Source organism: Canis lupus, chromosome 7 (assembly GCF_048164855.1).
Source record: "Canis lupus baileyi chromosome 7, mCanLup2.hap1, whole genome shotgun sequence".
In the NCBI taxonomy this organism is placed as follows: Eukaryota; Metazoa; Chordata; class Mammalia; order Carnivora; family Canidae; genus Canis; species Canis lupus.
The window spans coordinates 6,674,775-6,687,267 of NC_132844.1; the positions used below are offsets into that span (position 1 = coordinate 6,674,775).

At 48.4% G+C, this 12,493-nt stretch overlaps 1 protein-coding gene and 1 long non-coding RNA gene across 4 annotated transcripts in view; one reads left to right on the top strand and one right to left on the bottom strand.

The window, feature by feature from the left end:
- Positions 1–1,143, bottom strand: part of ARMC2 (armadillo repeat containing 2) — a 104,385-nt gene extending 103,242 nt beyond the window's left edge. The window contains exon 1 of one of the 3 annotated variants that reach the window (XM_072831850.1): positions 1,003–1,143. The gene's annotated coding sequence lies outside the window, so the exon portion shown is untranslated. Of the gene's footprint in view, positions 1–490; positions 697–1,002 lie in introns of those variants that run through there. The other 2 variants (XM_072831849.1, XM_072831848.1) reach the window with 2 other exon arrangements.
- Positions 504–3,816, top strand: LOC140636536 (uncharacterized). Its single transcript, XR_012033738.1, has 3 exons — positions 504–623; positions 1,333–1,439; positions 2,279–3,816. It is a non-coding gene; the product is annotated as an uncharacterized lncRNA (long non-coding RNA).
- Positions 3,817–12,493: the final 8,677 nt, after the last annotated feature.

Consider the following 12,493-nt stretch of genomic DNA (forward strand, 5'->3'; position numbering starts at 1 on the left):
AGAGGTGGGCTTCTTTATGTGTTTGTTGGGGCCCTGCCTATGGGCTGCCCAGAGTCCAGGTACGAGCCGTGCGACCGTGGCAAGACCCCCCGGGTCATCACTCGCGTTCAGTAAAGATTTCCAAGCTTCTGTTAGACGCCGCGCACTTGACAACCGTCCAGGGTGGAGCGAGCCCCCCTCCCCGGCAGCGTGCACAGGACCCCGGTCTCCTTCCCGCCGCACGAAGGCGGCGCGCAGCAGGGAGGCCCCGGGCCCCGCGGGGGAGCCTCGCCTCCCGGGCCGACCCGGCCTCCCCGGCCCGCGGCGCCCCCTGCTCCACAGGCTGAGGCCGGGACCCGGCGCAGCAGCAGCAGGAGCAGGAGCAGGAGCAGGAGCAGGAGCAGGAGCAGGAGCAGGAGCAGGAGCAATGCCCCCGCCCGCCGGCCCCCCAGCCCGCCCGCCGCGCCCGGCCCGCCGGCGTCTCCATGGTAACCGTACACAAACCACCTACCCGGGGCGCCGGGGCCGCCCGCCTGCAGAGCCAGGTCGCCGCTGGGCGGGCGGAGCGGGACAGGAAATGAGCTGGGAGCGGGCGCAGGGAAGGGGGCTTCCGGCCGGCCCCGAAGCCCCCGTGATTCGCGCTGGTGACTGCACCGCGGCGGAGGCTCAACGCATCCCTCAGCTTCCCGGAGGGAGGCGGCGGCAGCCCGGGAGGAGCGGCGGGGCGGGGCCGGGGCCGGGAGGGGCGGGGCCGGGCCGGGAGGGGCGGGGCCGGGGGCGAGGCCGGGCCGGGAGGGGCGGGGCCGGGAGAGGACGGACGGGAGGCCTCCCGGCGCTGCGCGCCCACTGGGCCTGCGCGGCGCCCGCCTCCCCCCCCCCCCTGCAGCGCATGCGTAGGAACGCGGAGGCCGCGGGCTGGCAGGTGCAGAGCCCGCAGGCCTGGCTGCGGCGGGAGGATCCTGGACGCGATCTCCGCCTGGAGACTGGGATGGGGAGCAGTTCCCTTTTAAATCGGCAGCTTACCTGGGCGGCTCAGCGGTTGAGCATCTGCCTTTGGCTCAGGTCCTGATCCCTGGATCCTGGGATCCGGTCCCACCTCGGGCTCCCTGCATGGAGCCTGCTTCTCCCTCTGCCTGGGTCTCAGCTTCTCTCGCTGTGTCTCTCATGAATAAATACATAAAATCTTAAAATAAATAAATAAAAAAAATAAAAATCAATCAATCAACCAAACAGCAGCTGACCGAAACACATTTGTTGAGACCTTAGGAGACCTCAGCACCTCTGTTAGGACAGCAGCTTAGTGCTTAGGGTTAAGAACCAGGATTTGCTGATTCAAGTTGCCCCTCTGTACAGCCTGGAACTCCTTGCCAAGCCTCTCCGTTCGCTCACTGTAAAGTGGAGAGAACTAGTGCTGCCTAGCTGGGTCTTGGGGTCACCGCGAAGACTGAACGGAAAAACAGGTATAACGCGCTATGTACATGGCAATCAATGAATGTTAATCTGTTAGTTATTTTTAACCCTTTGCCTGGGTGCAGCACTTCAGAGTTTACAAGGGGTATTTTATTGTATATTTTCTTTATTTTTAATATAAAGATTTTATTTACTCATGAGAGACAGAGAAAGAGAGGCAGAGACACAAGCAGAGGGAGAAGCAGGCTCCATGCAGGGAGCCGGATGCAGGACTCGATCCCTGGGGTCACGACCTGAGCCAAAGGCAGATGCTCAACCACTGAGTCACCCAGGGACCCCCTTATATTTTCTTTTCAAGCGTCCCCACCACTCCGAAGTAGCAAGCCTGGCATCCCCATTCACAGGGGACAGAACTGGGGACAAGGTATAGTGAATGCCAGTGGTAGATTCAAGTCTAGGCATTGGGCAAACATTTTTTGTACTTACTGTGCCATCACAGTTGCTTGGCAAAAAGAATCCCATTTATATGTTTCTGGTTTAAATTCCGTTCTCCTATTAGACCATTCAGCAACACTTTACAGTGTGAAGTACAAGTGAGACCATAATCGCTCTCCATTCGGGTTTGCACCACGTTTTATAAATATGGGGATTTTTCAGCTGAAGTGTTGTCAACATAAAAAAATGCCACATGCCTTGGTGCTAAGTATCTTGTAAAGAATAATTAGATTGAAAATTTTTTTGAGCACATATGCGTAGGGCATCCTGCTCGTGGGAAATGATACGAACCTGAACTAAAGGAAAGTATTCTTCAGAGTATCCAAGAGGATGTACTTTATCAGTTGATTGGGGTAATTCTAAGGCCCAAAACAAAGTATTTGTTTTCTTCCAGGTTGAAATTTTTTCCAATGAGTCAACATGTCATCACATCATCAAGACTCTTTTAGTGGCCGCTGAACTCCATTATGCAAAGGGATTTTTGCCCATTTAATAGAAGTCCATAACTAGTATTTTGAATTCACAACTTGTGATTAAAATGCAACGTTATTTTTGTCTCTCAAAGCTGTTTTAAGATATATTCAGTGTTGGTTACCTTCCCCTGCCCCTAGATGAAAGTTGGGTAGAGCCCTTGTATTTTCTGCTCATTTTTAGGTAACTGATACTCCTATGGTAACTAAATCTCAACCACAGCTTCATTCCAAAATTACAATGTTGAATACAAGATATAAACAAATGCATCAAACTTTACTTGAAAATAAGACTTCATCCCCCTTTCCTGCCTCAGGTCTCCAGATGACCCTCCCAGCAGGGATGCAGTTGGCTGAGGCTCACCACAGTAGAGGCCACCTCAAGACCCAGCCTGGGTGGAGGTGGGCCAGAAGTGGGGAGAAAAGAAGCAGGAGATGGAGCACTTCTTCCCAGATTTGAATAGCTTTGAGCTTTCTGTGGACAGCAAGCCCATGTGGCTCTCTCCTGGTTTCTTCAGCATTTCCTATTAATGAAGACCTCTTTCCAGGGGATTCTTCAGGTGGATTCCAAGCTATCACACTGCTTGTTTACAGCTCCTTCTCTGACCCTAGAAATCTAGGGCTTACTCCAACCCCTTTAGATGGATCCCAAGATGGCACCATACTTTGTCCAAGAAAAACCACAGACATCTCTTGCCCCAGTGACTCTGAGAATGCAGCCCCCACCTCTCCCATGAGCCCCCATCCTGTCACAGGATGGAACTTTAGCTTTCCCAGAGTGAGTCGAACTCCAGGCCTCTGGACTCCCTAACTGCAGCCTCTGGAAGGCTCCTCTGGGAAGCCCTCTCACTGGGTTTGAGATGAAGGGGGTGGCACCCCCCACACTCCTCTCCAAAGAAATTTCCTCACCCGTCCTGCCCCTGCATTCTCTGACTCCGCATTTTTAGCCAAAGGGACCAAAGGGTCCAGGCAGTCTAGATATTGCTTTGTAACTCACCCTAAGGAGACTTTGCCTCACCTTCACTTTGGAACTGATGATTATTCACTTACTATCTCAGCTGAAACTGCAGTTTAAAAAGCTGTTGTGCAGCCAATTACTAACTATGGTCTTGCACCCAGGGTCTTGGTCTAAAATACACAAGTAAGCTCGCTCCTGGAGCCGGAAGCTGGCCAACTCAGTTGGCCAGGAAATGTCTGCCAAGCAAATTAGAACAATTGAAAAGAGTGACAAGGGCTGAATTATAGGAAGCAATCATTTAAAGCACTAAAGCTGCCCAGCTTACCTCACTGAAGGACACGACATGAGAAAACATTGAGGCTATGGTAGCAATGGCCTATTATACTGACCCGGCTATTCCTTCCTGCTCACCTGATGGCTATTTAACAGAATTTGACATAATGAAAATTTTAAGTGGAGTTGTTTTTGAAACAAAATTGCTATTTTCTTTGCTTTAGAAAAATTGAAGAGGAAAATAAAATATTGATTGTAAGCATCTGACATTTATAAAGCACTTTATAATTTCCGAATTGCTTCCATTTGGAGCATTTCATTTTCATTGTCTTATTCGGAGTTTACAACTAACCCGCGAGGTGATTCGTTCAGGGATTATTATCCCAATTTGAAAGTGGAAAAACATTGAGGTTCAGAAAGAGTAAGTGATCTGCCCACTGTCACAGAGCTAGTAAAGTGATCTGAGACCTGGTGTTTTTGATTCTTAGATCCCACGTGCCACCTGCCATTGTACACGGGAAACACAGTTTTTCAGGCTGAGGCCTCTTGTGCATTGAGAGGTACTTCCTAGGCTGCTGTAACTGCTAAGATGTGTCCTTTATTTTCTCCTTTCACATATCTCAGAGTACATTCTGTGTGGGGCTCTCTTAAGTTCTAAGAGGAACTTAATCTTTACGTTGACTTGAAAATTTCTGCGGACTTTTGGATTTTGAATCAAGATGAGAATTACGTAAGTGGTAGCATGGGTAATACTACGGTCCTACACACTCTAAGATGCAAAAATGCAACGAAATGTTGAACTTATACTTTTATCCACAGACTATCAGTAGATTTTGTAGTTCACATTGCAGTGTACATCACTCACACCTCATGTTTAATATCTAAAAGCTTATCTTGGTTTCTATATTAGATATATTTTTTAAAAGATGCATGTTAAATACATAACACTCACAATTCCCCCGATGATTTTTATGACCATAACAGAGATGGACTCACAGAGGGAAAAGAAAAATTGCTTCTAAAAAAAAAAAAAAGAAGAAGAAAAATTGCTTCTGGCATAGAATAAAAAATCACCAATTTAGAATTCCAACATTCACTTCAAGACACTTTCTGCTTTTGTCAATATAGAATTTCGGTGCTTTAATTATATTTATCACATAATGTCTGTGAGGAGTTCATCAAATTGATAGCCTAGGCAATCTCTGCATACAAATTTCAAGGTAACAAACACATTAAAAATGCAACTTGGTGGAAATTTACAATGCGAGGAAAATTAGCCAACTTCATGGAACTGCATAGATACGGGACTGTAGAATGGTCCTAAAACTTATCAGCTGAAAAGATTACATGAAAATTCTCTCTTTAATGGGGCTCAGCCCTTACCTGCACATCTGAAGTATTACTTTGCCTTTAAGCACATCATCCCCACCACAGCAGCTGTATCATCCCAGGCTGCATTCTCAGGAAGCATCAAGTCAAATTGTTGCTAGGGATGTAATGAAAGAAGGTTAATTTTTTTTAAAGATTTTATTTGTTTATTCATGAGACACAGAGAGAGAGAGAGAGAGAGAGGAAGAGACAGAAGCAGGCTCCCTGCAAGAAGCCCGATGTGGAACTCGATCCCGGATCCCAGGATCACGCCTTGGGCCAAAGGCGGACATGCAACCGCTGAGCCACCCAGGTGTCCCGAATGAAGGTTAATTTAATCAGCAATTTATTACAAAGAATCTCTGACTACTTGGTATTTCATTGGAGGGGAGAGGGTTCTAGTTTTCAGGGACTGAGTCAGTAGGAGTCTTCGAATTGCTTCGTCTTAAACAACTGCCAAAGTCCCTCTTATATGTTGGAAGAGACCTCCTAAGACAATCAGAAACCAGCTTTTTTTTTTTTTTTTTGTCAACCTCATCTGTGAGACATTACTGAGTGAGCATGTCTGGGAGCTTGGGGCTGCAAATAACAGAATACCCCATCAAAAGTAGCTTAAACACCAAGGACATTTATTATTTTAACCATAAGCCTCGAAGTGGGCTGCTTCAGGGTTGATCCTGCAACTCAGGGATGGCATTAAGAAGTGTCAGTCACAGCTCACTTTCCAACATGATTGGCCAAGAGGAGTTGATTTGGAGAATTTGTGATGTATTTATTTTGCTTATTGACAGAGATCAGTGCATTGTAGACATGTATAAAATCAAATGTAATGATTTCCAAAAATTAAAGCTAATGTATATTTTATTGAACCTTTTCTCAAATGAATAACCAACATAAGGCATTAAAAAATCTCTAGGTCTGGGTAGCCCCAGTGGCTCAGTGGTTTAGCGGCACCTTCAGCCCAGGGCATGATCCTAGAGACCTGGGATTGAGTCCCACGTCGGGTTCCCTGCCTGGAGCCTGCTTCTCCCTCTGCCTGTGTCTCTGCCTCTCCCTCTGCCTGTGTCTCTGTCTCCGTGTGTGTTTGTGTGTGTCTCATCAATAAATAAATAAAATCTTAGAAAAAGAAATCTCTAGGTTGAAGTATATTGACATCAAATGGATCTCAAACACTCCCTCTTTAAGATTGAGGCCAGCGTTCTTGGGAAGGTAGGAGGTCTAATCACTATAGAGAGACAAAAACTCAGCTATATCTTCATCTTTCTGCAGGAAGTGTTTCATATTAGACAAACAATTTGGGTTTATGCAAGATTAATAATAATCAAGGATTAGGTAATTAAGCAAATTCATTCAAAATCAGCTTTATCCCTTGGCCTTCAATCCACTGATTTTTTTTCTTTTTCCTCATGTCATTCTCAGTACTGTGCTTGGGGAGGGATCTGTTAATGCACCTGCAGCAGTTTGGGGGCAGGATTGTTGAATAAAGATTGTTGTAAATTTTAAAAAAAAAGAAGAAGAAGAAGAAGTGTCAGTCATGGGGATGCCTGGGTGGCTCAGGGGTTGAGCATCTGCCTTTGGCTCAGGGTGTGATCCTGGGGTCCTGGGATCGAGTCCCATATCGAACTCCCTGCATGGAACCTGCTTCTCCCTCTCCCTGTGTCTCTGCCTCTCTCTGTATGTTTCTCACGAATAAATAAAATCTTAAAAAAAAATAGAAAAGAAGAAGTGTCAGTAATGCCTCCCCACTTGGTCACGGATGGCTGGGGCAGCGCTGAGCTGTGCAGTCTCACATGATAGGATCTCAAAGCAGGGAAGAGAGAGGCAGGGCCCTCCCCACTTACATCTCTTTACCCAGGAAAGGGGAAAATTTCCCAGAAGCCCTTTGGGTGTGTTGTCCTCACATCTCACTGTTCAGAACTGTGTCACATGCCCACACAGCAGCCCCTGCCAGGGATGAATGGATTACTCTTACTATGATTGACTTACATCAATCACGGTTCACCCCTTGGGATTTGGGGGAGGATTTCATCTTCTCCGCACACTTTGCTGCTGCAACCTGAACCGAACTGAAGTTCTTTGCAGCATCTGTTGGGTAGATGCTGACAACATCCACCACGATGGTCTGGGTGAATGTAACCTAATGAAGAGTGTCTCGTAATAAGAGATTTTGAAGTCAGCTCATTCTCATTGGAACAAGAGAGCTGAAAGTAATGCCGAGGCCAAGGGCTCTAGTCTGGTGCTAACTCTCAAGACCGTGGTCCATGGTCCATGGTCTCACCTCTGTTCATCCTAGCTGCCATTTGAATCACCCGGGGAGCTTCAAAAGCCAGCTCTGCCCAGCACCCCAGATGTTCTGATTCTGTTGCAAGAGAGAAGGCCTCAGAAGAATGGGTTTTGTGGTTTTTAGAGCTGTGGAAGATGCTGGAAGGTGCAGGAGCCATCGTGGAGAGCCCCAGCCCTGCCCAAGGCCAGAGCTCTCCAGCCTGAGGGCCTCAGCCAGCACCCAGCAGGAAGCAGAGGTGTAAAAAGAGTCCTTGGGTTTCATAGAATAGGACTCTGCATGACCCAGAGATGGAAAAAAAGGATCTCACTGACTCTCGCACTATCCTTGACGTTTGTTCCCATGCCGTCTTGGGCACTTTTTGTATCTAGTCTCCAACTGGCTCCTCAGACCCCACTCGATTCTCCCCCTGCTCTGAGGCCACCCTACATTCAGCAACCAAAGGAACTGTCGCAGACCACCTTCCGGGACGTGCCTGCCTCTGCTCAGCGTCTGCCTGCAGACCACCAAAGGAAATCCAGATCCTTCCTCTGCGGTCTGTACTACAGCCTGTACTTCCACTTTATTATAATAACTAGGATCTATCTGAGAGATCTAACAGACCCTGTGCTAAGCACCTGGATGACATTAAATCAGTAAATCTTCCAACACTAAAAGCACAGCTATTATCCTCACTTTACATGCACGGAAATTGAGGTTTAGTGCCCTCACTAGGTCAGGTCACACAGGTGGTAAAAATGGTGGCTCTAGGAGTCAGGCCCAGCTGGTCTGAGCCCAGGGGCCGCATCCCTAAGCACACACCACGTGCTCAGCCAAGCCGACTACTGCGGTCACCTGGACTCTCCCTGCATCTCCCCCGCTCTACACTTTCCGCTCTGGGTGGGGCCTCGCCCTTAGAAAGTCTGGGCGCTCAGCGATGATGCTTATGGAACCCTAGAACAATCGCAAGGAGGCATCTACCTTGGAGTAATCCACAGGAGAGACAGAGAAGATGAACTATACCTGCCCACCCCCTCCTGCCTCCTGTCTCCCATTGGTCAGGCTCATGGTGGATCGAGTCTGGATGCTTCTGCGGCTTTTTGGACAGTGCCCCACAGCCTGGAAAGAAGAGCAGTGCCTCGGACTGAGGAGGCCCAGAGGCCAAAGTCGGAAGGGACAGGCTGCAGGCCTGGGTGAAGTAGAGGGAGAGTGGGCTGGGGGGTGAGGCCAGGGTGGAGATACTCAACGGCCCAGAGCAGGTGAGGGTAGTTTGAGGCAGGAAGTGAGAAATGTGCTACGGTAGACAGAGTCCTGAGCTGGGAGTTAGGACACCTTAACTCAAATGCTGCTTCTGCCACTGTTCCCTGGGTGCCTGTGAGCACATCACCTGATAGCTGCCATGTTCCCACCTGTGAGATGTGGAGGTTGAACGGAATGACCCTCGAGAGACAGCCAAGCTCTAGAACTTTCCAGAATGGGAGAGGCTGTGGTCAGAGACAGGGGGCTGAAGTTTAGAGATTTTGAAGGTGACTCAGTTGTGACAGCCAGATAATGAGGTCCACGGTGTGGCCTGGCGGGCTGCTGCTGGGGCAAGTGAGGGTGATGGGGGTTACTGACAGAGCAGGGAGAGAGGGAGAGAAGAACCAACCTGTTAGTATTTTGTTCCTCAAGACTCCTGAGCTATGCTAACAACACTTGTTTGCTGGTGTCACCCCCACAGAACCTGCAGCGCCAGAAAAGGCTCTAACTCCCAGAGGCTCGAGGCTGCAGGACAGATAGGTCTCCTGCTTCTCTTGCGTGGTGAGAGCAGGGACTTGCCCTGAGAAGCAGCCCCCCAACTAGTCTGGAGACCCTGTGGGCTTGGCAAGGGTCACCCACGATACTGACTTTGCTGCTTTTGGGGGCTCTCAAATTCAGCTGATTTTTTTTAACGATATACTTAGGTACTATTGAGTTACCAGCCCAAGAATATATCATCTTGACGATATAACATGAAGGAAATGTAAATGGAGAAAAGAAAAGCGGAACTTAACTGTGGGAATTCAGGTGATCAAGGAGCTATAGAGCCCAGCTTCAGGCTTACATTTTCAGCCAGAAGGAATCCTAGCAGGCCCCAAATCTAATTGAAAGTATTTGGGCTTCTAATAGCAACCTCTTTAAGGGCTAAAGATGTAATGCACGTATCTTCATTGAGATGAGATTAGTCGTGCAGTTCTTCATGCTATTCAGACAAAAGATATTACATAATAAATAGGGTATATACAATATTACCTACCAAGAATGCAGAAGAAATAGCCACACACACACAAAAAAAACCTCATGATAATCACTTGTGCACTCGCAAAGCACTTTTCTTCATCAGAGCTCAAAACACATTTCATAGAACTAAATACACCTACACCCGCAGGTGAAGCAGGGGAAATCCGAATATGGCCTGGGACTGTATCAAGGGCAACATCCTGGCTGTGATATTGTGCTGTAGGTCTGCAAGGTGTCACCTTTGGGGAAGCGGGCAAAGGGTGCGTGGCACTCTCAGAACCTCTCTCTATTATTTCTTACAACTGCATGTGAATCTACAGTGATCTCAAAATAAAAGGTCTAAAATAAACCACTTCGCTCTCTCACTTCCTATTTCATTTCTGCAAGACTCCTCGCAGCAAACATAGAAGAAATATGAATTGGGAAATAAACAGGATGATCATTTCACGATGCAGTACGGAAAAAAACCAATTTCTGTCTGGAACTTGGGAACCAGTGGGCTGGCCTTCCCTGACCACAGAAAGTGGATTTTAGCATTGAAAGTCTTAGCAGGGGAACCCTGGGTGGCTCGGCGGTTTGGCGCCTGCCTTTGGCCCAGGGTGTGATCCTGGAGTCCCAGGATCGAGTCCCATGTTGGGCTCCCGGCATGGAGCCTGCTTCTCCCTCCTCCTGTGTCTCTGCCTCTCTCTCTCTCTCTCTGTCATAAATAAATAAATAAATCTTAAAAAAAAAAAGTCTCAGCAAAATCACCCTTTCTTGGCGTTTCCTAAGTTCACACCCAGAGATTGTTCAAATGAACAGTGTGTCAATCACAGTTTTCTTAACATTTCATTTTTTAAAATTTCAGCTTCAGTGAGGTATAATTGACTTATAATTTTTTTTTGACATTTCAGTGTCACAGTCTCGATGAGGGTATAGAAAGAAACGGAAACTTTTCCCTTTTTCAACCATATTTGATGTTGAGAGCTCAAACTCAAATTAAGAGAAGGAATTTTTGGCATAGACAGCAGTGTTCAAAGCAGCTCGTTTTCTATCAGGAGTGGAGACCCCGTGGCTCCACTGGCCGCAGCTCACCCTGGCCGCACAGGGTTCCCACCTCCCATGCCCTTTAATTAAGCTGCAGGGGACGGAGCCCCCAGCCAACCAGGGCTCACCGCATCACCCACCACCTCCCATTTCGGCCTAGCACCCACATTAAAGCTCTGCCAGGCTTTGCACTAAGTGGCTTAAGTTCTTAAGAAGCCATGTGACCGCACCTTGTACCAGCTGGTCCCCCAGAACAGCACCCGACAGAGTGCACTGCCCTTCTCCAGCCAGGACCCACCCTGGCGTCCTGATGCGCTGGGAGGAAAGCTCCTCCTGGAGGGAAGAGCATCATTTCATGGCCCCAAATGCTCAGTCCAGGAGTCCTATGCCCCACACCACCCTTGCTTTCAAGGACCTTTCCAAGAGGGAAGATTATTGCCTCTGTAGGAAACTCTGGAAGATGCTCTCAATCCTCTCTTTTTTGGTTATTGTGTTTTTTTGTTTTTTTTCTGTATGTTATACTTTTTGTTTCTTTGGGTCACAGGGAGGAGACCCCTGAGGAAAGGAGAATGGGAATGCCAAGCTAAATGGAATGGTAAGCCCCCGAGAGCAGGTGTTGTCCCTCTTGCTCACCTTTGGGTATCTTCAGTACAAGCATGGGAGCTGGAACCGGCCGATGTTCACCAGCTATTTGTTGAATAAGTGAACGATTGAATGTGGGCTTGCGAAGGTGATATTCAGGGTCAGAATATTATAATATGTAACCCTTATGATCCAGGATGTCTTTCCACTGACAGTCACCCCCGGTCTCCTGCCTGTTATTTCTGGGCTGCCCATGGCTCAGCCACCTCCCTGTGCTTAGGGACGAGCCCGCTCATGCTCCCCTGCTCCCCCGTTCTCACCATCTCAGGGCCCCTCGCTGCCCCAACTGCAGGATTGTATGGTCCTGTCATCTTCCCTACTGGTGCCACTCTGGGGTGGGACAGGCTCCCCTGATTCTATGACGCCCGTCTCAGTGCCCTGAGGCTCAAAACCAGTTCACAGGCCTGGCTAAGAGTCAGACTCTCCTCCACCTATCTCACTTTCCGGTCACACCACTTTTTTCCCCTCTCCAAGTCAACAAACTCCTTCCTTTCCCATCAGCCAGAGCCAAAGGTCATCCTGCAAATCAACTCCTGCACACAGGTACCTGCAGAGGCCACTGGCTGGTGGCCCAGATCTCAGCAGAGTCCTATCCAGGAAAGAGCCCCGGGCTCAGGGCCTGGGGTCCAAGGTCAAGCCTCACGTCTTTCTTTCAACCATTTCATAATGTGAGAGAACTCGTGGGCTTCAGTTTCTGGGTCTGCAAAGTAAAATGGGCTTTAGCGGTCTCTGGTACCATGAGATTTATGAGGGAGAAGTGAAGACAAGAAACACAGGAAGGAGACCTAGTGGCCGGAAATCAACGCTTACTAGGAAAGGCATGGAAGGGAGTGGGCATGGGAGGAAACCGTCCACCCAGGAGCTCACGTAGCAAGTGCAGAGGTCAAAGACACCTCTCAGGGTAGCTTCACCACTCAGGTTCCAGGACCTTCGGCAGCTGGTAGAGCAGCTATGGCTCTTTTGTGCAGTCCTATAGGACAGCTGGCCATACTCCAGATTTTTTGTTTCTTTTATTGCTTGAGCTTTTGGTGTCATATCTAAGAATCCATTGCCAAACCCAAGGTCATGAAGATTTTTTTCCTGTTTCCTTTTAGGAGTTTCACAGTTTCAGCTCTTTGGCTCAATGTCTTCAACCCATTTGAGTTAATTCTCATACATAGTGCTGTAATGGTCACACTTCATTTGGGTGTAGTTTTCCAGTTGTCCCAGCTGTTGAGGAGGGGGAACGACTTGGCGGCAACCATACATTGTGTCACTGAAATGTCCTTTGACCCGGGACCAGGGGAGCCTGAGTGGAGAGTTTCAAGAAAAGGGGGGCTGTAAGATCCTGAGGGTGTGAGCTTAATGCACAGA